The sequence below is a fragment of the Hypanus sabinus genome, chromosome 19 (assembly GCF_030144855.1).
Source record: "Hypanus sabinus isolate sHypSab1 chromosome 19, sHypSab1.hap1, whole genome shotgun sequence".
Classification (NCBI taxonomy): domain Eukaryota; kingdom Metazoa; phylum Chordata; class Chondrichthyes; order Myliobatiformes; family Dasyatidae; genus Hypanus; species Hypanus sabinus.
Window position 1 is genome coordinate 9,485,350 of NC_082724.1, and position 19,063 is coordinate 9,504,412.

The 19,063-nt window shown below is 43.0% G+C and overlaps 4 non-coding genes across 4 annotated transcripts; 2 read left to right on the forward strand and 2 right to left on the reverse strand.

Annotated features, from left to right (window-relative positions):
• The first annotated feature begins 14,798 nt into the window (after positions 1-14,798).
• trnan-guu (transfer RNA asparagine (anticodon GUU)) lies at positions 14,799-14,872 on the forward strand. The gene has a single exon. It is a non-coding gene; the product is annotated as a tRNA-Asn (tRNA).
• A 2,085-nt stretch (positions 14,873-16,957) lies between these two features.
• trnaf-gaa (transfer RNA phenylalanine (anticodon GAA)) lies at positions 16,958-17,030 on the forward strand. Its single transcript has one exon. It is a non-coding gene; the product is annotated as a tRNA-Phe (tRNA).
• An 857-nt stretch (positions 17,031-17,887) lies between these two features.
• On the reverse strand, positions 17,888-17,960 carry trnaf-gaa (transfer RNA phenylalanine (anticodon GAA)). The gene has a single exon. It is a non-coding gene; the product is annotated as a tRNA-Phe (tRNA).
• Positions 17,961-18,471: 511 nt separating this feature from the next.
• Positions 18,472-18,544, reverse strand: trnaf-gaa (transfer RNA phenylalanine (anticodon GAA)). Its single transcript has one exon. It is a non-coding gene; the product is annotated as a tRNA-Phe (tRNA).
• Positions 18,545-19,063: the final 519 nt, after the last annotated feature.

Here is a 19,063-nt window from a genome sequence, read left to right on the forward strand (position 1 = left end):
ATCATTTCCACACTGCTTCCAGTTCCAGCATATCAAGGTCAAAATCAAATCAAGTTTACTGTCATATGCATCAAATGCAAAAAAAAATCTTAACTTGCAGCAGCATCACAGTTGCATAAAATCACAAAAGCAGCATTCACAAGGAATATATAAATTATTCATAAGTTATACAAAAATTATATTAAAAATACCCGTTCTAACTAAACACTGACATTTTGTATTTCATGAACTGTGATCCTCAGATTCTTTTTCCACAACATGTTATGCAATTATTCAGTATATTTTGTATAATTATTCACTCTTTGAATATTTGTTTTTCTGTCTTCCTTACAAAATATATAACTTCACATTTTCCCACATTATACTCTATCTGTCAATTTAATCTACACTCAACTGTCTCTTTATTAGGTACCTCCAGTACATAATAAAGTGGTTACTGGGTGTATGTCCATGGTGTTATGCAGCTGGAGCCCATCCACATCAAGGTTCGACATGTTGTGCATTCAGAGATGCTCTTCTGCACACCACTGATTATTTAAATTATTGTGCCTTCCTGTCAGCTTGAGCCAGTCTGGCCATTCTCCTCTGACCTCTCTCTTAACAAGGACTTTGCACCCACAGTACTGCCACTCACTGGATTTTGTTTTTCGCCCCATTCTCTATAAACCCCAAAGATTGTGTGGGCAGAGAATTCCACAGAAGTTTTCATTTCATTAAATAATATTCAGGGTGAATGCCGATACTTTAAAATTCTTTGTAGTTTCTAACCTGTTGCAGTAGTGAAATTGTTTCATTTTCACTCCCAGCTTGGAATCTATAAGCTGAAAGTTTGAAACCCCAGTGAGCAAAACAGTTCTGAATTGACTAACTGCTTATTTCTCACCAACTATCAGTGACAAAAATCATTGCTTTTTCAACACAAACACATGCAACTGATGCCGTTTAAAAACTAATTGCTCTAAGCACCGTGTAGCGTCTTACAGCCACACAATTGTGTGTGATTGACGCAAGTTAGAACCTGCTCAGCAACACCCTCCTGCCCCAATGAAGCAGAATAATGTCCCAAATAAACAAGGAGAATCCCAGTCATTTTCTCAATTAGTTTTCATTCTTTAAGAGTTGTTCCAAATAAGCAGCTGCCCTGGTTAACTCGAGGAAATCTGCAGATGCTGGAAATTCAAGCAACAATGCTGCCTGGCCTGTTGTGTTCTACCAGCATTTTGTGTGTGTTGCCCAGCTTAACTGATGGCCCAATTAACTGAAACCCACCGCACTACCTTGAGGTTCATTTTCTTGCAGGCATTTACAGGAAAATAAAGAAATACAATACTATGCGTAAACAAAGACCAACAATCACCCAATGGGCATAAAAAAGACAAATTGTGCAGTTAAAAAGGTAACAATGCTGAAAGCATGAGTTTCTAGTGTCCTTGAAAATGAGTCTTTAGGTTGTGGAATTAGTTCAGAGTTCTGATGAGTGAAGTTACCCATGCAAGTTCACAACCCCGATGGGTGTAGGATAATAGCTGTTCCTGAACCTGATGGTGTGGGACCTAAGGCTCCTGTACCTCCTGCCAGATGGTAGCAGTGAGAAGACACCATGACCTGGGTGGTGGGGGTCCTTGATGATGGATGCTGCTTTCTTGTGACGGTGCTCCATGTAAATATGCTCAATGTTGGGAAGGGCTTTGGCTGTGATAGATTTGTCTGTGTCCACCCCTTTCTCTGTTTTTGTTTCCATCCCTGGGATTTGGTGTTTCCATCTGAGGCCATGATGCAAAGAGTTAGGGTACTGACTACAGTAGCTTTGTGACTGGTTATCAACTCTATCCTTACTATCCTTTGGCCTAACAGTCACATACTTACCAATACTGATTGCACTATTTCAACAGTAAACCCCAACTTGTGCCCGAGGAAGATAGTCGGATTTACCACTGAAACGTTGCAATCAGTATCTAAGTATGTGAATGTTAAGGCCAAAGGTTAGTATGGATAGAGTTAGGACACTCTCCACTGTGTACCTATGGAAGTTTGTCAAAGTTTTTGGTGACATGCCAAATCAATGTAAACTTCTAAGAAAGTAGAGGTGCTGCTGTGCCTTCTTTGTGATGGTATTTCTGTGCTGCTCCCTGGACAGATCCATTGATATGATAACGCCAAGGAATTTAAAGTTATTGACCCTCTTCATCCCAGATTCCCTAATGATGACTGATTTGTGGACCTCCAGCTTTATGGACCTGTTTGGTAGATGTTCAGTCTAACATGATCCTTCTTCAGCAAACAAGTGGACGATGAATTGGAATTCTACCTCCAAACATGGGCGTACCCAAAAATTATCAGTATATCAAGGTTCTGGAATGGGAGCAACAGAGAGAGATGGCCAAACATTTTAGTTCCAATTTACATTCCTGTTCCAACATGTTGTTCCACCTTCAGGATGGACAAGCAATACCTTATATTCCGTCTGGGTAGCCTCCAACTCATAACTACTGATTTCTCCCTTCAATAAAAAAACTTTTCCCTCCCCCTCCCCACTTCTTCTATTCCCCACTCTTACCTCTCATCTCCCCCTGGGTCCCCTCCTACTTCTCTATCTCTTATGGTCCACTCTCCTATCAGATTCCTTCCTCTCCAGCTCTTCACCTTTCCTACCCACCTGTCACCTTTTAGCTATCCTCTTTCCCCTCCCCCACCTTTTTATTTTTGGATCTTCCCCCTTCCATTTCAGTCCTGAAGAAGCGTCTCGACCCAAAACGTCGGCTGTTTATTCACTTCCATAGAGGCTGCCTGACCTGCTGAGTCCCTCTGGCATTTTGTGTGTGTTGCCCGAGAATAGATGGTGTATGTACTGCAATCCTGCAACAGGACACCAGAGGGCGATAGAGGTGCTTCGAAGTGACTCCGTGCCCTGGAGGACAAGCATTTTCTTTTTAGGGTCTTGATCACAGAGTCATAGTTATACAGCACAGCAAAAAAGGCCCTTCGACCCGACTCATCCTTGCTGACCAAGAGCTAATCCTATTTCCTGGCATTTGGCTTATATCCCCCTCAACTTCTCCGATCTGTGTACCTGTCATTTCAACAATTCCTCAGTTCCTGATGAAGGATTTTGACCTGAAACGTTGTCTGTTCATTTCCCTCCACAGATGCTGCCCGACCCATTGAATTCCTCCAGACGTCCAGCATCTGCAGTCTTTCTTGTCTCTCCATGTATCTGTCTAAAAGTCTCATTAACATTGTAACCCTACCCACCTTGTCCACTTCCTCTAGCACAGGGGTTCCCAACCTTTTTATATCATGCACCAATACCAAAAAGCAAGGGGTCCATGGACCCCTGGTTGGGAACCCCTGTTCTAGCACCTCATTCCATATGCCCACCAGACTGTGAGAAAAAGCTCCCTTTGGCCCTTACCCTCACTGAAACCTGTACCAACTTAGTTTTAGACTTCGTTACCTTAAAATGATGGTGACTCTTCACCTTATCCGCAGCCCTCGAGATTTTACAAAGGTCACCCCCTCGGCCTCCTACACTCTAGGGAAAACAGTCCCGGCCTATCCAGTCTCTCCTTATACGTCAAATCGTCCCGTATCGGCAACATCCTTGTGAGTGAACAGACTCAATGGGCCAAATGACCTAGTTCTGCTCCAATGTCTTATGGTCCATTCTTCCCTGCACCCTTAGCTTACAGAGTGGAAATAATTCTGTGGCTTAAAATAAGGAATGATCCAGAAAGAGTCAAAGTTAGGGAGAGGGAATAGATGAAGCAATTGTTGGCGCCGGAATGAGTAACGAGATTTCGGAGCTGCTGCAGTACATCCTTGGTTGTTAGCAGAAATGATGGATTGCAGTGTATGTTTTGATGTGCATGTGATAAATAAATGAATCTGGAACTGAAAGAGAGTAAGAGAATCTGTAGCACACATGTTTTCTCTGATGCAATATAGCGTCTTTTTTTTTAAAGACATTTGCATCTTTTTCTTCCCCATGTACTGCTTATCTCGTGGTAGGTTTGCAGCATTTGACTGGAATTAATGGCTGCCTTTTGGTTTTGGAGAGTTGCCCAGGCAGCATTAAAAAGTACCAGCCTTTCGACACTCCCATTAGTACATTCCACAAAAGTACCCGTCAGGATTAACCACATGGGAGTTAGTGAGTGGAGTTGGTTCTCAGATTCCACGTTGTTATTTATAATGTTGTTTCCAAGGATGAGGGAATCCCTGGAAAGGTCACCATGTAATGTCCACCTCTCAATTGCCTGCTACAATTACTTGATTTGCAATGGCACTGAGAGCTCAGTTAAAGCCCATACTGTCATTATAGTGTTGAGGCAAGACTTCAAGTCAAAGTCAAGTGATATGATAACGCCAAGGAATTTAAAGTTACTGACCTTCTCCGCCTCTGATCCCCTTATGAGGACTAGCTCATGGACCTCCGACTTCTTCTCCTGCGGTCAATAATCAGATCTTTGGTTTTGTTGATATAAAAGCAATCACTCGAGTGAAATATAATGTTTAGAATCAGAATCAGGTTTAATATCACCAGCATATGCCATGATATGTGTGGTTATGTGGCAGCAGTACATTGCAATAATAATAACAAAATCTGCCAATTATAGTAAAAAAATATGCATCAAGTCAAGTCAATTGTCATTTAACTATATACTTGTATAGCGCCAAACAACATTTCTCCTGACCAGGGTGGAAAACACAATAGTACATATAGCACACGATAACTTAGGAAAGTAAAAATTAAGTTGACAAATAAATTATGCACAGATAAACAAACTAAAGTGCATAAATTAAATATTGTAGGGTACGGTACAAATTAACCGGTGACGCTTCAAATGTGATGCGGCAGGGAGTTCAGAAGCCTAACGGCCTGAGGGAAGAAACTGTTTCCCATCCTGACCGTTCTTGTCTTTATGCATCGGAGTCTCCTGCCTGATGGTAGAAAGTCAAAGAGGTGCTGGATGGATGAGTGGGATCCTTAATAAAACTAAGTACCCTATGTATGCAGCACTCCTGATAAATGCCCTTGCTGGATGGTGGGGAGACCCTTATAATCCTTCCCCTGTTCACACTGACCTCTGCGTATATATTATATTAAATAAGCAGTGCAAAAAAGAAGTGAGTGAGTGTTCGTTGGTTCAATGTGCATTTAGAAGAAGCTGTTCCTGAATCATTGAGTGTGTGTCTTCAGGCTCCTGTACTTCCTCCCTGATAGTAGCAATGAGAAGTTGGCATGACCTGGGTGGTGGGAGACCTTAATGATGGATGCCACCTTTTCGAGGCATCATCTTTCGAAGGTGTCATCAATGCTGAGGATCGCTGCTTGAAGATGTGTTGGATTCTGAGGAGATAGGTGCCCATGATGGAGCAGACTGAGTTTACAACTTCTCCTAAGGGGTCCTCTGGCGAGGCCGATCTGGGATCCACATGTTCTACTTCAGTGTGTGCATGACTGAGCGATGGCTGTGGTTAGTGATTGAGTCCTTTGGTTTTTCAGACTCTCCTTTCGAAGCTGCTGTTTGTTCCCCGTGGCACAGCAGATGTTGATCTCATGTAACACAGCTCCATCTTGAACAGATTTCCTCCAGCTGTATCTACTGAGTGCAATGCCTTCCCTGTTTTTAGACGTAATGTTGAATTTCTTTAGGCTGATTTTGATGTTGTCTTTGAAACATTTCCTTTCCCCATCTGGGACTCACTGACCTTCCTATATTTAGAGTAAAGGATCTGTTCAAGGAGACACGAGTTAGACCTCTGGATGACCTTACCTATCCATTGGAGTTGGTGTTGCTTTATCGTGGTAGAGATAATGTTTCATGTTGGCTTCCTCCAGTACACTGCTGCTAGTGTGTCTGTCCTTCCAGCTGATCCTCAAAATCTTTTGCATTTTTTGCTAATAATTTGATTGTATGACAGGTTTTCTTCCTGAAAGAAAGTAAAATTCAGATATGGAAATAAACCCTTTGCCCTTTGAGCCTATACAGTTATTTAACAAAAGCAGAACTGATCTTTGATCCATCCCCGAATTGTCCATATCTCTCAATTTGCACTGTATCTAATGATCTATAGACTTTCACTTTGTTTCTAACTATTAAACTCTGCCCTCTCAAATGCTGCAGAAGATCACTGTTTTGTAGAAGACTGCAAGTTTCTTAATGTATGAAGCAGTGGATACAACCTGGTCCACTACGGGTGAAATCCTCCCCTTTACCCTCCCCTCTATTGAACGCATCTACAAGGAACACTGGCACAAGAAAGCAGCATCCATTATCAAGGACCCCCCCCCCCCCCATTCCAGGCTACGTTGTCTTCTCACTGCTGTCATTGGGAAGGAGGTACAGGAGCCTTAAGTCCTACACCACCAGATGCAGGAACAGTTATTACCCCTCAACCATCAGGCTCCTGAAACAGAAGGGATAACTTCACTCATTCCAAACCTGAACTGATTCCACAACTCTACAACTTGTATTTTCAATATTATTTAAAGGTAAATATTTGTAAGTTCGAGGAATTGAGAGTTAGGAAACACAAGTGGAGTCATCCCAGATCAGCTATGATCTCAGGGATGAAAGGGTTAATGTGAGAGGAGCATTTGATGATCACCAGAGTTTAGAAGAATGCTGGGGGTGGGGGGGGGGGGGAAGACCGATGAGGTGTATCTTGTGATTGAGCCCACCAGGGAATCAACTATTCTGGATTGGGTGCAGAGTATTGAATTAGATTTGATTAGAGACAGTAATTATAATATGATAGAATTCACTTGCGATTTGAGAGGGAGACGCTATAGTCAAGTGTATTAGTATTACAGCAAAGAAAAGGGAATTGCAGAGGCAAGAGAGAGGAGTTGGCCATAATTGATAGGAAGGAATCACTAGCAAGTATGACGGCACATCAGCAATGGCTGGAGTTTACTTGGAGCAATTCGGAAGGCACGGGATAGATATATCCCAAAGAAGAAATATCTAAAGACAGGATGATACAACTTGGCTGACAAGGGAAGTCAAAGCCAACATAAAAACCAAAGCATATGACAGAGAAAAAGTTAGTGGGAAGTTAGAGGATTAGGAAGCTTTTAAACACCAACAGAAGGCAACTAAAAATAGCCATAAGATGACATTGAGTGAGAGGTTGTTGTGGCATCACTCAGCCAGATTTTCATTCTCCATTTTATATGCTGATTTGCCACCATTTTTGATTCAGCCAAAGACAGTTGTGTTGTCAACAAAGGATTAAAAAATCAGCCGTGCATTAAGGCATTTGATAAGGTTTCCCATGTAAGGCTCATTCAGAAAGTAAGGAGGCATGGGATCCAAGGAGACCTTGCTTTGTGGATCCAGAAATGGCTTGCCTACAGAAGGCAAAGGGTGGTTGTAGATGGTTCATATTCTGTAATGAGGTCAGTGACCTGTGGTGTTCCGCAGAGATCTGTTCTGCGACCCCTCCTCTTTGTGATTTTTATAAATGGCCTGAATGAAGAAGTAGAAGGGTGGGTTAGTAAGTTTGCTCATGACACAAAGGTTGAGGGTATTGTGGATAGCCTGGAGGGTGGTTGGAGGCAACAGCAGGACATTGATAGGATGCAGAACTGGGCTGAGAAGTGGCAGATGGAGTTTAACCCAGATAAATGTGAAGTGGTTCATTTTGGAGGTCAAATTTGAAGACAGAATATAGTAAGACTCTTGGCAGTGTGGACTTGGCCTTTTCTACTTGGAACGATGGAGGATAAGAGGTGACCTGATAGAGGTATATAAGATGATGAGGGTCATTGATCATGTAGATGGCCAGAGGCTTTTTCCCAGGGCTGAAATGGCTAACACGAGGGAGTATAGTTTTAAGGTGCTTGGAAGTAGTACAGAGGGAATATCGGGTAGGGGTAACTTTTTCACACAGAGAGTGGTTGAGTGTCTGGAATGCCCTGCCAGCAACAGTGGTGGAGGCAGATACAATAGGGTTTTTTAAGAGACTCTTAAATAAATACATGGAACTTAGAAAAATAGAGGGCTATGCTGTAGGGTAATTCTAGGTAGTTTCTAGCATAGGTTACATGGTTGGCACAACATTGTGGGCCAAAGGGCCTGTAATATGCTGTAAATTTCTATGTTCTATGCTCAATGATGCAATGGCAGAACAGGCTCCATGGGCAGAATTGCCAAATTCTGCTCCTATGTCTTATGGTCTTCTGATCATATTGAACAGCAGGGCAGGTTTGATGGGCTGAGTGGCCTACCCTTGCCCCCTACTTTCTTTTATTATCTTCTTCTGACTACATTTCTATCTAGAGGAGTTTGCTGTGCATAAATGAATGGTAAGTAGGGAGTACAACTTTATGGGAACATGGATCAGATTTAATGGAGAAACCGCTTACCAGTAAGGAGAATGGAAAAGACTCCAAAGGATATCTTGAGATCGGGGGGGGGGGGGGAAAGTGGTTGCATAATCCCAAGTATGGGCAATTAACTGATTAAATTTAGCACTGATATTGTACAGCAGAATTTTTCATCTACTTTCCAATGCTATTTGCAGTAATAGAAAAAGCATTAAGTTGCCAACTACAGTATCTGTGACAGATCAGAAATCTGGATTTGTCCAAATACACTTTGAAGTTATAAAGGCTGGATTCAAAATTAAATTTCAACCCTTTTAAAAGAGCGAATGTTAATGTATCTAATAAGCAAATGCAGCTTCAAGGCAAAGCGCCACCTGAGCAAAGTCACTTAACGTGATTCTTAACTGAGTTCTGGGTTGAGTTAACTCAATTGATAGAGAAAAGGGAAACTGTCAAATGAACTGTGGGCAGACATGGAAGGAAAAGGGGAAAGGAACAGGAGATATGTACAAAATGGAGAACATAGTCATCAATAAGAAAAAACCTCTAGCCCCTACCCCTTCCATTCCACATTCGGGCTCCTTTCTTACTCTTTTTCTTCTCCTCGCCTCCCCGTCACTTCCCACTGGTTCCCCTTCTCAATCTCTTTCTCCCATGGTCCACTCCCCTCTCCTATCAGATCCCTTCTTCTTCAGTCCTTTACATCTTGCACCTATCGCCTCCCAGCTTCTTAACTCATCAGCCCACCCCCATCACCTAGTTTCACCTATCACCTGCCAGCTTAAAATCTGGCTCCCCCCCCCCCCCCCCCCCGATGAGGGGTCTCGGCTCAGAACGTCGATGGTTTATTCCTCTCCGTAGATGCTACCTGATCTGCTGAGTTCCTCCAGCATTTTGTGAGCGGCTCTGGATTTCCAGCATCCGCAGAATCTCTTGTGTTTAAGTATTGGTATTGGTTTATTCTTCTCACATGTACCAAGATACGGTGAAAAGCTTGTTTTGCATATTGTTCATACAGATAGGGCATTACATTAGAACAAGGTAAAACTATAACAATGCCGATTATGAGAAGTGGAGGCATACATATTCTTTTCCGTTCACAACGTGTGGAGAATACGCACTGAACATTGTGGGCATGCTATGTTGGCGCGGGAACGTGTGATGGCACCTGCAGGATGCCCCAGCACATCCTTGGGTATGCTGGTCGTTAACACAGATCGTGCATTTCCCTGCATGTTTTGATGTACATGTGATAAACAAAGTTTAATCTTGAATCTTGTTGAGCTCACCAGGAAGGAATATGATGTTGTCAGCGATGCTGCTTCAGCATGTAATCCATTATGGCATGTAAGCCCTGCCACAACTGATGGCTGGAGTGAGACTGGATTTTGGGCTGGTGCTGTCTCTCTGTAGCACCTCTGATAACTTTATAGAATACAGAAGAACTAGAAAGAGTCAGTGAAAGCTAGGGGAAGGGAACACACAGAAAAATTGAAGGATTAGTAAGATACCATTCTAGATAAATTACCCTCCTTCATCTAAACCACATCCACCGACCTATGATTACACTCCCTTCACTGTGAGTACACAGTGGTTGCAGTACAAAAAGACTACATGCCCAGCCTGTTGGGATAACACATCCTAGATTCACACAAAAGAACAAACAGCCAGAGGAACTCAATGGGTTGGGCAGCATCTGTGGAGGGAGAGGAGCTGTTGATGTTTCTGGTAGAAACCTGCATCAGGACTGTCAGATCCATGATCTCTACCCAGAAGGATCGTCCAAGAGGAACACAACCTTGTCATGGATTGCATGCCTCAATAACCCAGAGAGCTTTGTTTGCTGGAGTCAGGGCTTTATGCTTTGGCTCTTGGTAGGGTCATCTTTGCCTAACAGGTCAAAGGGTAGGGTAAGAGTGGTCCACCACTCCTCCAGCTTTATGGGTTCAGCTCAGGGCTAACAACCCTGACCGGTAAAACAAAATTGTACCGAAACAGCAATGAAGAATCCTTCTACATCTGAGTGTGACAGTATTCCCGAATCTCCACTCGGAACTTGCAAGACTGTCTGTTTTGGAAACAGATAGGAAGTTACTGACACGATGAAGGAAGCCCTGAACACCAGCAGAGATGGAGGACCTTCAGTGCACGTGAAACGCCTGCAGTGTAATGGCAGTAAATACCCAGAAGGACAAGTACAACAGGCACATTGAAACATCATTACCTACAATTCCCCATTCCATGGCTTGGAAATATACAGTACTTCCATTTATTCAATTGCAGCAGGGTGTAAATCCTGTACAAGAGCATTGTGGGAATACCTTTGCCACGTCAACCAGAGTGGTGAAAGCTAGCTCCTTCACTGCCATCTTCTCGTGGGAATTAGGGATAAACATTAAGTGCTTGCCAACCTAATTACTTATCCATTAAAATGCCTTAATGTCAACTACATCAGTAAATAATATCAAGTGTAGAGATGGGGAAAGACAGAGGGAGAGATGAAGAGCTGGACTGAATGGAGACAGAGTAATGAAAGAGAAACCATATAAGAATATAGTTCTGAAGTCTTCACTTAAGATATAAGGCTTTTGATCTTTTTGTTTGCTAAAAAAGACAAATAAAGTTACATTCACTTTACTTATGTATCACATTTATTTATTATCACTGGAATTTAGAAGAATGGGGAGGGGGGGAATCTCATTGAAACCTAACTAATGTTGAAAGGCCCAGATCGATTGCGTGCGGAGGATGTTTTCTACAGTATGGGAGTCTAGGACTAAAGGGTTCAGCTTCAGAATCAAGGGACACCCATTTAGAATGGAGATGAAGAGGAATTTATTTAGCCCAAGGGTGGTGAATCTTTGGAATTCATTGCCACAGACGACTGTAGAGGACAAGTCATTGAGCGTATTGTGAAAGGTTAAGGGGAGAAAGCAGAAGAATAGGGTTGAGGGGGAAAATGGTTCAGCCATGATCAAACGGCAGACAAACTCAATGGGTCAGATGGTCTAATTATGCTCCAATGTGTTACGTACATCAAAACATACAGCGAAATGCGTCATTTGCGTTAGCAACCAACACAAGCTGGGAGGCAGCCTGTAAGAGTTGCCATACATACCGACACCAACTCTTAACTGCTGCCCTACATGGGACAATGGAACACTGGACCTTCTGTATGCGAATGTAAAGGACACCTACAGTGCCGGTGGCCTTTCCCCACATGCCAGGTCTGATCACAATCTGGTCCTGCTAACAAGGATTATGAAGAGGTGACCTTAGCCACTACAGGAATGCTTTGAGAAGACAGATTGGGATGTGGTGTTACATGAGCCGCTCAGGGAGGACATTAACAAAATGACTGATTGTATCATATCGAACTCTGTGAGACACCATCTTGCCAGCCAGGACGCTACACACTGCTTCACCAACAAGCCCTGGATCGCCAGTGACCTGAAAGGACTTTTGAATACGAAGAACAAAGCCTTCAGGTCTGGAGATAGACAAGTACTGAGGCGGGTACAGAGTGAACTGAGGGTAAAGAACCCTACAAGAGGAAGCTGGAGTACAAGCTCCAGTGGAATAGCATAAAGGACGTGCGGTTGGGCATGAAGCAGATCATTGGCTTCAAGGTTAAGAAAAGGAAGATCAAGGGCTGTCTGCAATAGGGCCAATGAATTGAACTTGTTTTTCAGCAGGTCCAGCACAGGACCTCCTGCTGTCCCCTTCCCCCACTTGCCCAAACCACACACCCTCCCTGCCCCCAAAGCCTTCTCCCTCCACCCCTCCCTCCCCTCTGTTCCAAACTACCCAACTTTGGAGTGTCCTGTCTCCGTGGTGATGACCACCCTGGCTGACTGTGACTGCAGGTCAGGTTAAGAGGCAGCTAGAGAGACTACATCAAGGCAAGGCCGCTGGACGGGATGGAGTCAGCCCCAGGGTACTGAAGGCCTGTGTGAGTCAGCTCTCTGGTACTTTGCAGCACCTTTAAAATCTGAGACTGAGTCAGGAAAAGGTACCGGTGCTCTGGAAGACTTCCTGCTTGGCTCCTGTACTCAAGGTGACTCCATCTGAACTTAATGACTACAGACTAATTGCCCTCACATCTCATGCTGGAGAGGCTGGTTCTGACTTACCATGGACCACAGGTGAGATCTTCATTGGACCCTCCACTGTTTGCCTACCAAGATCATGGGTGCTATCATCTACGTATTGCAGAGAGCTCACTCCCAATGGGATGATAGTAGGGGCATTGTGAGCATCATAATTTTTGATTTCTCTAGTGCCTTCAATACAATCTAACCACTTCTTCTGAGCGAGAAGCTGCAAAAGATGGGTATAGACAAATCCACTATCTCCTGGATTACTGACAGATAGACCCCGGTTTGTATGGCTGGGCAGTTCTCTGTCTGAGGTGGTGATGAGTGGCATTGGAGTGCCACAAGGGATTTTCCAGTCCCTCTTTCTGTTCACACTGTACACCTCAGACTTTCAGTGCAGCTCTGAGTCTCGTCACTTGCAAACATCTCTGATGACTCTGCGGTGCTTGGATGTATCAGAGATGGGCAGGAGTCAGAGTACAAAGGACTGGTGGAAAAGTTTGTGGAGTAGTGCGGGAGAAATCGCCTGCTCCTGAATGTGGCCAAAACCAGGGAGATGGTGACTGATTTTAGGAGGAAGAGGACTGTGATGAGTCCTGTGCACAAGTCCTTAGAAGAAGTTGTGGTGGTAGAGGAGTACAAGCACTTGGGAGTTCACCTTGATAACAGACTTTACTGGAAAACCAACACCAAGGCTGCTTACAAGAAGGGGATGAGCAGACTCCATTTTCTAAGGAAGCCGAGGTCCTTCAATGTGTGCAGCAGGATGTAGGAGATCTTTTACCAGCCTGTTGTAGTGAGTGCGGTCCTCTTTGCTGCTTTATGTTGGGGGAGCAGCATCTGTGCTGGTGTTGCAGAGAGACTAAATAAACTTATCATAAAGGCTGGACCTGTCCTTGGCCACAACCTCAACTCTTTTGAGTTAATGGTATTGAAGAGATCACTAAACAAACTGTTATCCATTATGGACAATCAGGCACATCCTCTCCATGACCGACTGAACAGGCAGCAGAGCCCCCTTTCAAACAGGCTCATTCAGCTCCGCCGTCACAAGGATTAGTACAGAAACTCTTTCCTACCAAATGCAATAAGCATATACAACAGTTCATCTCTGTGCAACAGGAGAACACACATTATAGTATAAAAGTCTCTCTTTTATTATTTCATGCATTATTATTGCACATTGGTAAATTATTATTGTGTATATTATTATTTATTATTAGTTGATATTATTATTATATTTACTATTATTGCTAAGTGTGTTTTTAAATGTTGCTGCCGTAATGAAGTAATTTCCCACTTGGGATCAATAAAGTAGTCATGTGGAAATCTGCGGATGCTGGGAATTCAAGCAACACACACAAAATGCTGGTGGAACGCAGCAGGCCAGGCAGCATCTATAGGAAGAAGCAATGTCTACGATTCGGGCCGAGACCCTTCGTCGGGACTAACTGAAATAAAAGATAAAGCCTCTTGTCCCATGATCCTTTCCCTTCTCCAGCTCTGTATCCCTTTTGCCAATCACCTTTCCAGTTCTTGGCTTCACCTCACCCCCTCCGGGTTTCTCCTGTCATTTCGGATTTCCCCCTCCCTCTCCTACTTTCAAATATCTTACTATTTTTTATTTCAGTTAGTCCTGACGAAGGCTCGGCCCGAAACATCGACATTGCTTCTTCCTATAGATGCTGCCTGGCCTGCTGTGTTCCACCAGCATTTTGTGTGTGTGTGTTGCATTAATAAAGTAGTTATTTTTATTATTATAGCATGTCCATAATGTTAAGCAGAAGCAGCAACAGTAGTAAACAAAGTCCTTTTCCGTGTCGTGAAATTTGTCTTTATGGCAGCAATACAATGCAATGCATAACAACACAGAAAAATAAACTGTGAATTATAGTAAGTAAAATAGTTAAATTAAGTAAGTAGTGCAAAAATAGAAATAAAAAAATAGTGAGGTAGTGTTCATGGCTTCATTGTCCATTCGGAAATCGGACGATAGAAGCGAAGTCGTTTCTGAATCATTTGAGTGTGTGCCTTCCCTGATGGTAACAATGAGAAGAGGGCATGTCCTAGGTAGTGGGGATCCTTAATGATGGATGGCGCCTTTTTGAGGCATCGCTCCTAGATGTCCTAGATGCAGGTTAATTCTATGGAACTCACTTTATAATATAAATTGCGTTTGGTATTGTTGAGTTTCTTACATTTATCATCTGAAGAGATAGATGTATCTCCAGCCAGAAAAAAAGTTTAAAAAACACGTGTTTATTAGTGGGTTGCCAAGTTAAAAAAAATACATGAATCTATTTAACTGGCACATTGTGCTTGGCACAGTCTGCAACAAATAGAGAGGCGGAAGGGCTGGTTTTCAGGTCTCTGTGGCGCAATCGGTTAGCGCGTTCGGCTGTTAACCGAAAGGTTGGTGGTTCGAGCCCACCCAGGGACGTAAGTTTTAATTTTACCCAGCCCTGTACTGAGAGTTATTTAGTAGATTAATTATGCCTATTCGTTTCTTCTGCTTAAAATTTGCACCACATACTTGACTTCAGTAAAATAGGAAACCCTACTTTCACTTCCCCGGGATCATTCAAAACCAAAATGCACATATGTATATTTTTAAAATATATGCATATGCAACTTCTTTCACTTTTATGTCATAAATGCAAGATGGTTCTTTATCCCTCGCCATAGATGTTGATTGACCTATTGAGTTGTTCTAGCATATTGTGTGTTCTTTTTTCAAATCCAAAATATGTAAATATTTTCCTTTGAAATATAATTATTTGCATTTTGGTATTTACGATTGACAATCTATTTATTACATTAATATGTTTTGCAAATTTATAGTAAAACTACTAAACCTGTTTGAAATCGGGCTCTAAGATTAACATAGAACAGAATAGCACGGGAACAGGCCGTTCGGCCCACAATGTTGCGCTAAACCAGGCCGAGACCCTTCATGCATCTTCTAGTTGTGAATTCGCTGTATTAAAACTCTTGTTGTTTCCTCTCTCCGTTGCTTCTTTCCCCGTGAGGTGTCTTTATCTCAGTATTTTATCATTTCCTACGCAGAAAAGATAGAACTTATTACACTAGGAGCCCCACATTACACTAATAGAAAATGTATCTTTTTCCCCAACTAATCCTTGCATTTCATGTGTTCCTCTGCCTGACTTCCTTACGCTCATTTATGCATTCAGAGTTATATATACCGCAGCGCAAAACTGGCAAGGATGTGCGGTTACGGCCCAAGTACGAGAGCTTGACACCGAAGCGCATCAGTAGTCCACTGATCTTCAACAAGAACTATGCCGAAATAAAGAAAAAAATAATAAACTCTAGGCCGTTAACTAGAATTTACAAACTAAAGCTAATGCCGATTCGTAAGTAGTAGCTTAATATTATTTTTTTTAAAACCTCCTCTTAGCAACGCCAGTCTCTAAATGGTAGTCTTCTGTCCCGGAACCAGAACGATGACAGGAACACAGAACACTACAGCACAAGTTCTTCGGCCCACTAGGTTGTGCCGACCAGCTGAAAAGTAAATTTAAAAAAACCCAAACTACACAATGTCCATATCGCTCCATCTTCCTCATATTCTATTCATGTGCCAATCTAAACGTCTTTTAAAAGCCTCTAATGTGTTTGCCTCTACCACCATACGAGGCAGCTCATCCCAGGCATCAACGACACTTTGAGTAAAAAATTTACCCCTCACATCCCCGTTGAACCTACTCCCTCTCACCTTCAATGCGTGCCCTCTAGTATTAGACATTTCAACCCTTGGGAACAGATACTCCCCGTCTACGCCATCTACATCTCATAATCTTATAAACCTCTATCAGATCTCCCCTCAGCCTCCGAAGTCCCCTCAGTCCCCTCAGAAGACAACCCGAGTCTGCCCAGCTTCTCATGATAGCACATGCCCTCTAAACCAGGCAGTATCCTGGTGAGCCTCTTCTGCACCCTCTCAGAAGCCTCAACGTCCTTCCTATAGTGGAGCATCTAGAACACTCTAGATCAAACACGAGGAAATCTGCAGATGCTGGAAATTCAAGCAACAGCTGGCAGCAAGCAGGTCCTGACGAAGGGTCTCGGGCCGAAACGTCGACAGCGCTTCTCCCTGTAGATGCTGCCTGGCCTGTTGTGTTCCACCAGCATTCTGTGTGTGTTTCAAGTCTCTAGATGTTGGATTATTGGATACGTGCTTTAGATTTCTGAGCAAAAAAATGGATTTGAAATGAATAGTTTAAAAATATTTTGGAGACTTAAAAAAAAATCCCCAGATACATTTAAAAATAGAATTTAATATCGTTGTTTGTTACTGGAATGACAACGATACTTGTACCAAAGGCGTGGGAGAGGTCAATGTATTTTCTTGATTTACTGGTTTCTAAGTTAGGAGCTAGGTTTGTTACCGAACAGGTTGAAACTACTCCAAAGAAATACATTTCCATATAAAATAATTAAGTTAGCACCATGTTGACGCAAAGGTTTGTTTCAGAAATCGAAAGAATATTTGCCGTGGGGTGCCGAAATAGCTCAGTTGGGAGAGCGTTAGACTGAAGATCTAAAGGTCCCTGGTTCAATCCCGGGTTTCGGCAGGTCTTTTGTTGCTATTCATCACATTCTTTTATTATCACCGGCATGTGTCGTGAAATTTGTTAAATTAGCAGCAGCAGTTCAACGTGATACATAATATGAAAAGAAAATTATAGTAAGTGTATATGTGTATATTGAATAGATTAAAATAGTGCAAAAGCAAATAATATATACTTTTTACAAAGTGTTCATGGATTCAATGTCCATTTTGGAATCTTATGGCAGAGGGGAAGAAGCTGTTCCTGAATCGCTGAGCTTCAGGCTTCTGTACCTCCTTTCTGATGGTAACAATGAGAAGAGGGCATGTCCTGGGTGATCAGGGTCCTGAAAGTCACCTCTCCGCGGCACGCTTGAAGATGTTTCAGGTACTCCGGAGGCTGGTGCCCAAGAAAGGAGCTGACTAATCTTACAACTTTCTGTACCTTCTTTCTGTCCTGTGCAGTCGCACCCCCCACCCGCCATGCCAGACAATGATGCAGACTCCACGGCACACCTATAGGAGTTTCCGACTGTTTTAGTTGACACAGATTGTCTGCCTGGCATCAGTGATCTCATAACCAGGACTTGTGATCTGCACCAGCTGCTCATATGACCATCCACCACCTGCTCCCACGGCTTCACAAGACCCTGATCGGGGGGCTAGGCAGGTGCTACACCTTGCCCAAGGGTGACCTGCAGTCTATCTGAGGGAAGGGCACCTTCCACCTCCTTTGATAGAGACCTATCGCCCATCAATTTCAATATCTGAAATTTAAATTGGAACAGGAAACTGCCGGAAAATGTAATTGGAGCAGAAGTATGAATTGTTCCCACCAAAGAAAAAGTAACGTGGTAAAATAAAAGGAGCATCCACCACTAGTGCCGAAACCCGGGATTGAACCAGGGACCTTTAGATCTTCAGTCTAACGCTCTCCCAACTGAGCTATTTCGGCTGATGACAAATGCGCAATTGAAATTTGTCGTAGAGTATCTGGAGTGTTCGAACGTCTTAATCTTTTTTTGGCGTTTTTCTTTCTATAATTGACTATACTGATAAAATGCCACCCGCACTGCAACAAAGCCCCAAACTACAGGTAGAGACCATTCTACCTACGTTGCCCCTGCTAACCCTTGAAGATAATCGTCCCGTTTTCCTCTTCTTTCCCAATTGAAATATCTCAAGTGCAGAATATTTTACCGAGATCATAAGCTGAATGAAAATAAACAAAACATGTAAAAAAAAGATAACACATTAGACAGGAGAATAAAAAACAAACTGGTAGCGGGTCGGGCCGTTTCAGTGGAGGGCAATAGTCTTTTGGCGATGAATCGAGGGTCGTATACGGCATACATACTTTGATAATAAATGTAGTTTGAAGGAGGAGTCGAGAGAAAGCGAAACAAGCTATTAGAGAGGGCAAGAAAGGATTATAATGTACCCTCCAATAAAATACGCATCCTCGCTGCCGAAACCCGGGATTGAACCAGGGACCTTTAGATCTTCAGTCTAACGCTCTCCCAACTGAGCTATTTCGGCCGTTGAAAGATAACTATGCAGCCCGTCTAGACCATACTAGCTCCTCTGGAGTGATTTCCCAATTTCAATGTTCTCCGAGACTCTTTTTATTTCTTTTCTTCTCAGACAACGATACAATTTATCTCTGGATGCAATAATCGAACCTGCCTCCACTAATATCCCTTAACTTGCATTCCAGATCCTAAGCACTCGCGGTGTCTAAATGTCTTTCTCGTTGTCACATTTGGATCTATTGACAACACGAGATTCTGCAGATGCTACAAATCGAGAGCAACGCACACAAAATGCTGGAGGCACTCGTCAGGCCAGGCAGCCTCTAGGGAAATAAATAAACGGTCGACGTTTCAGGCCGAGACAATTGCCGTCATTTCCATGTAGACATGAAAGTGTCTGCAGATGCTGGAAGACCGCTGGAAGAAGTCTGCGTCAAGCAATTTGCAGACGCAAAGGGATGGTTGGCGTTTCAGATCAAGATCTTACATCAGGACTGAGAATGGAGAGGGGAGACAACCGGTATAA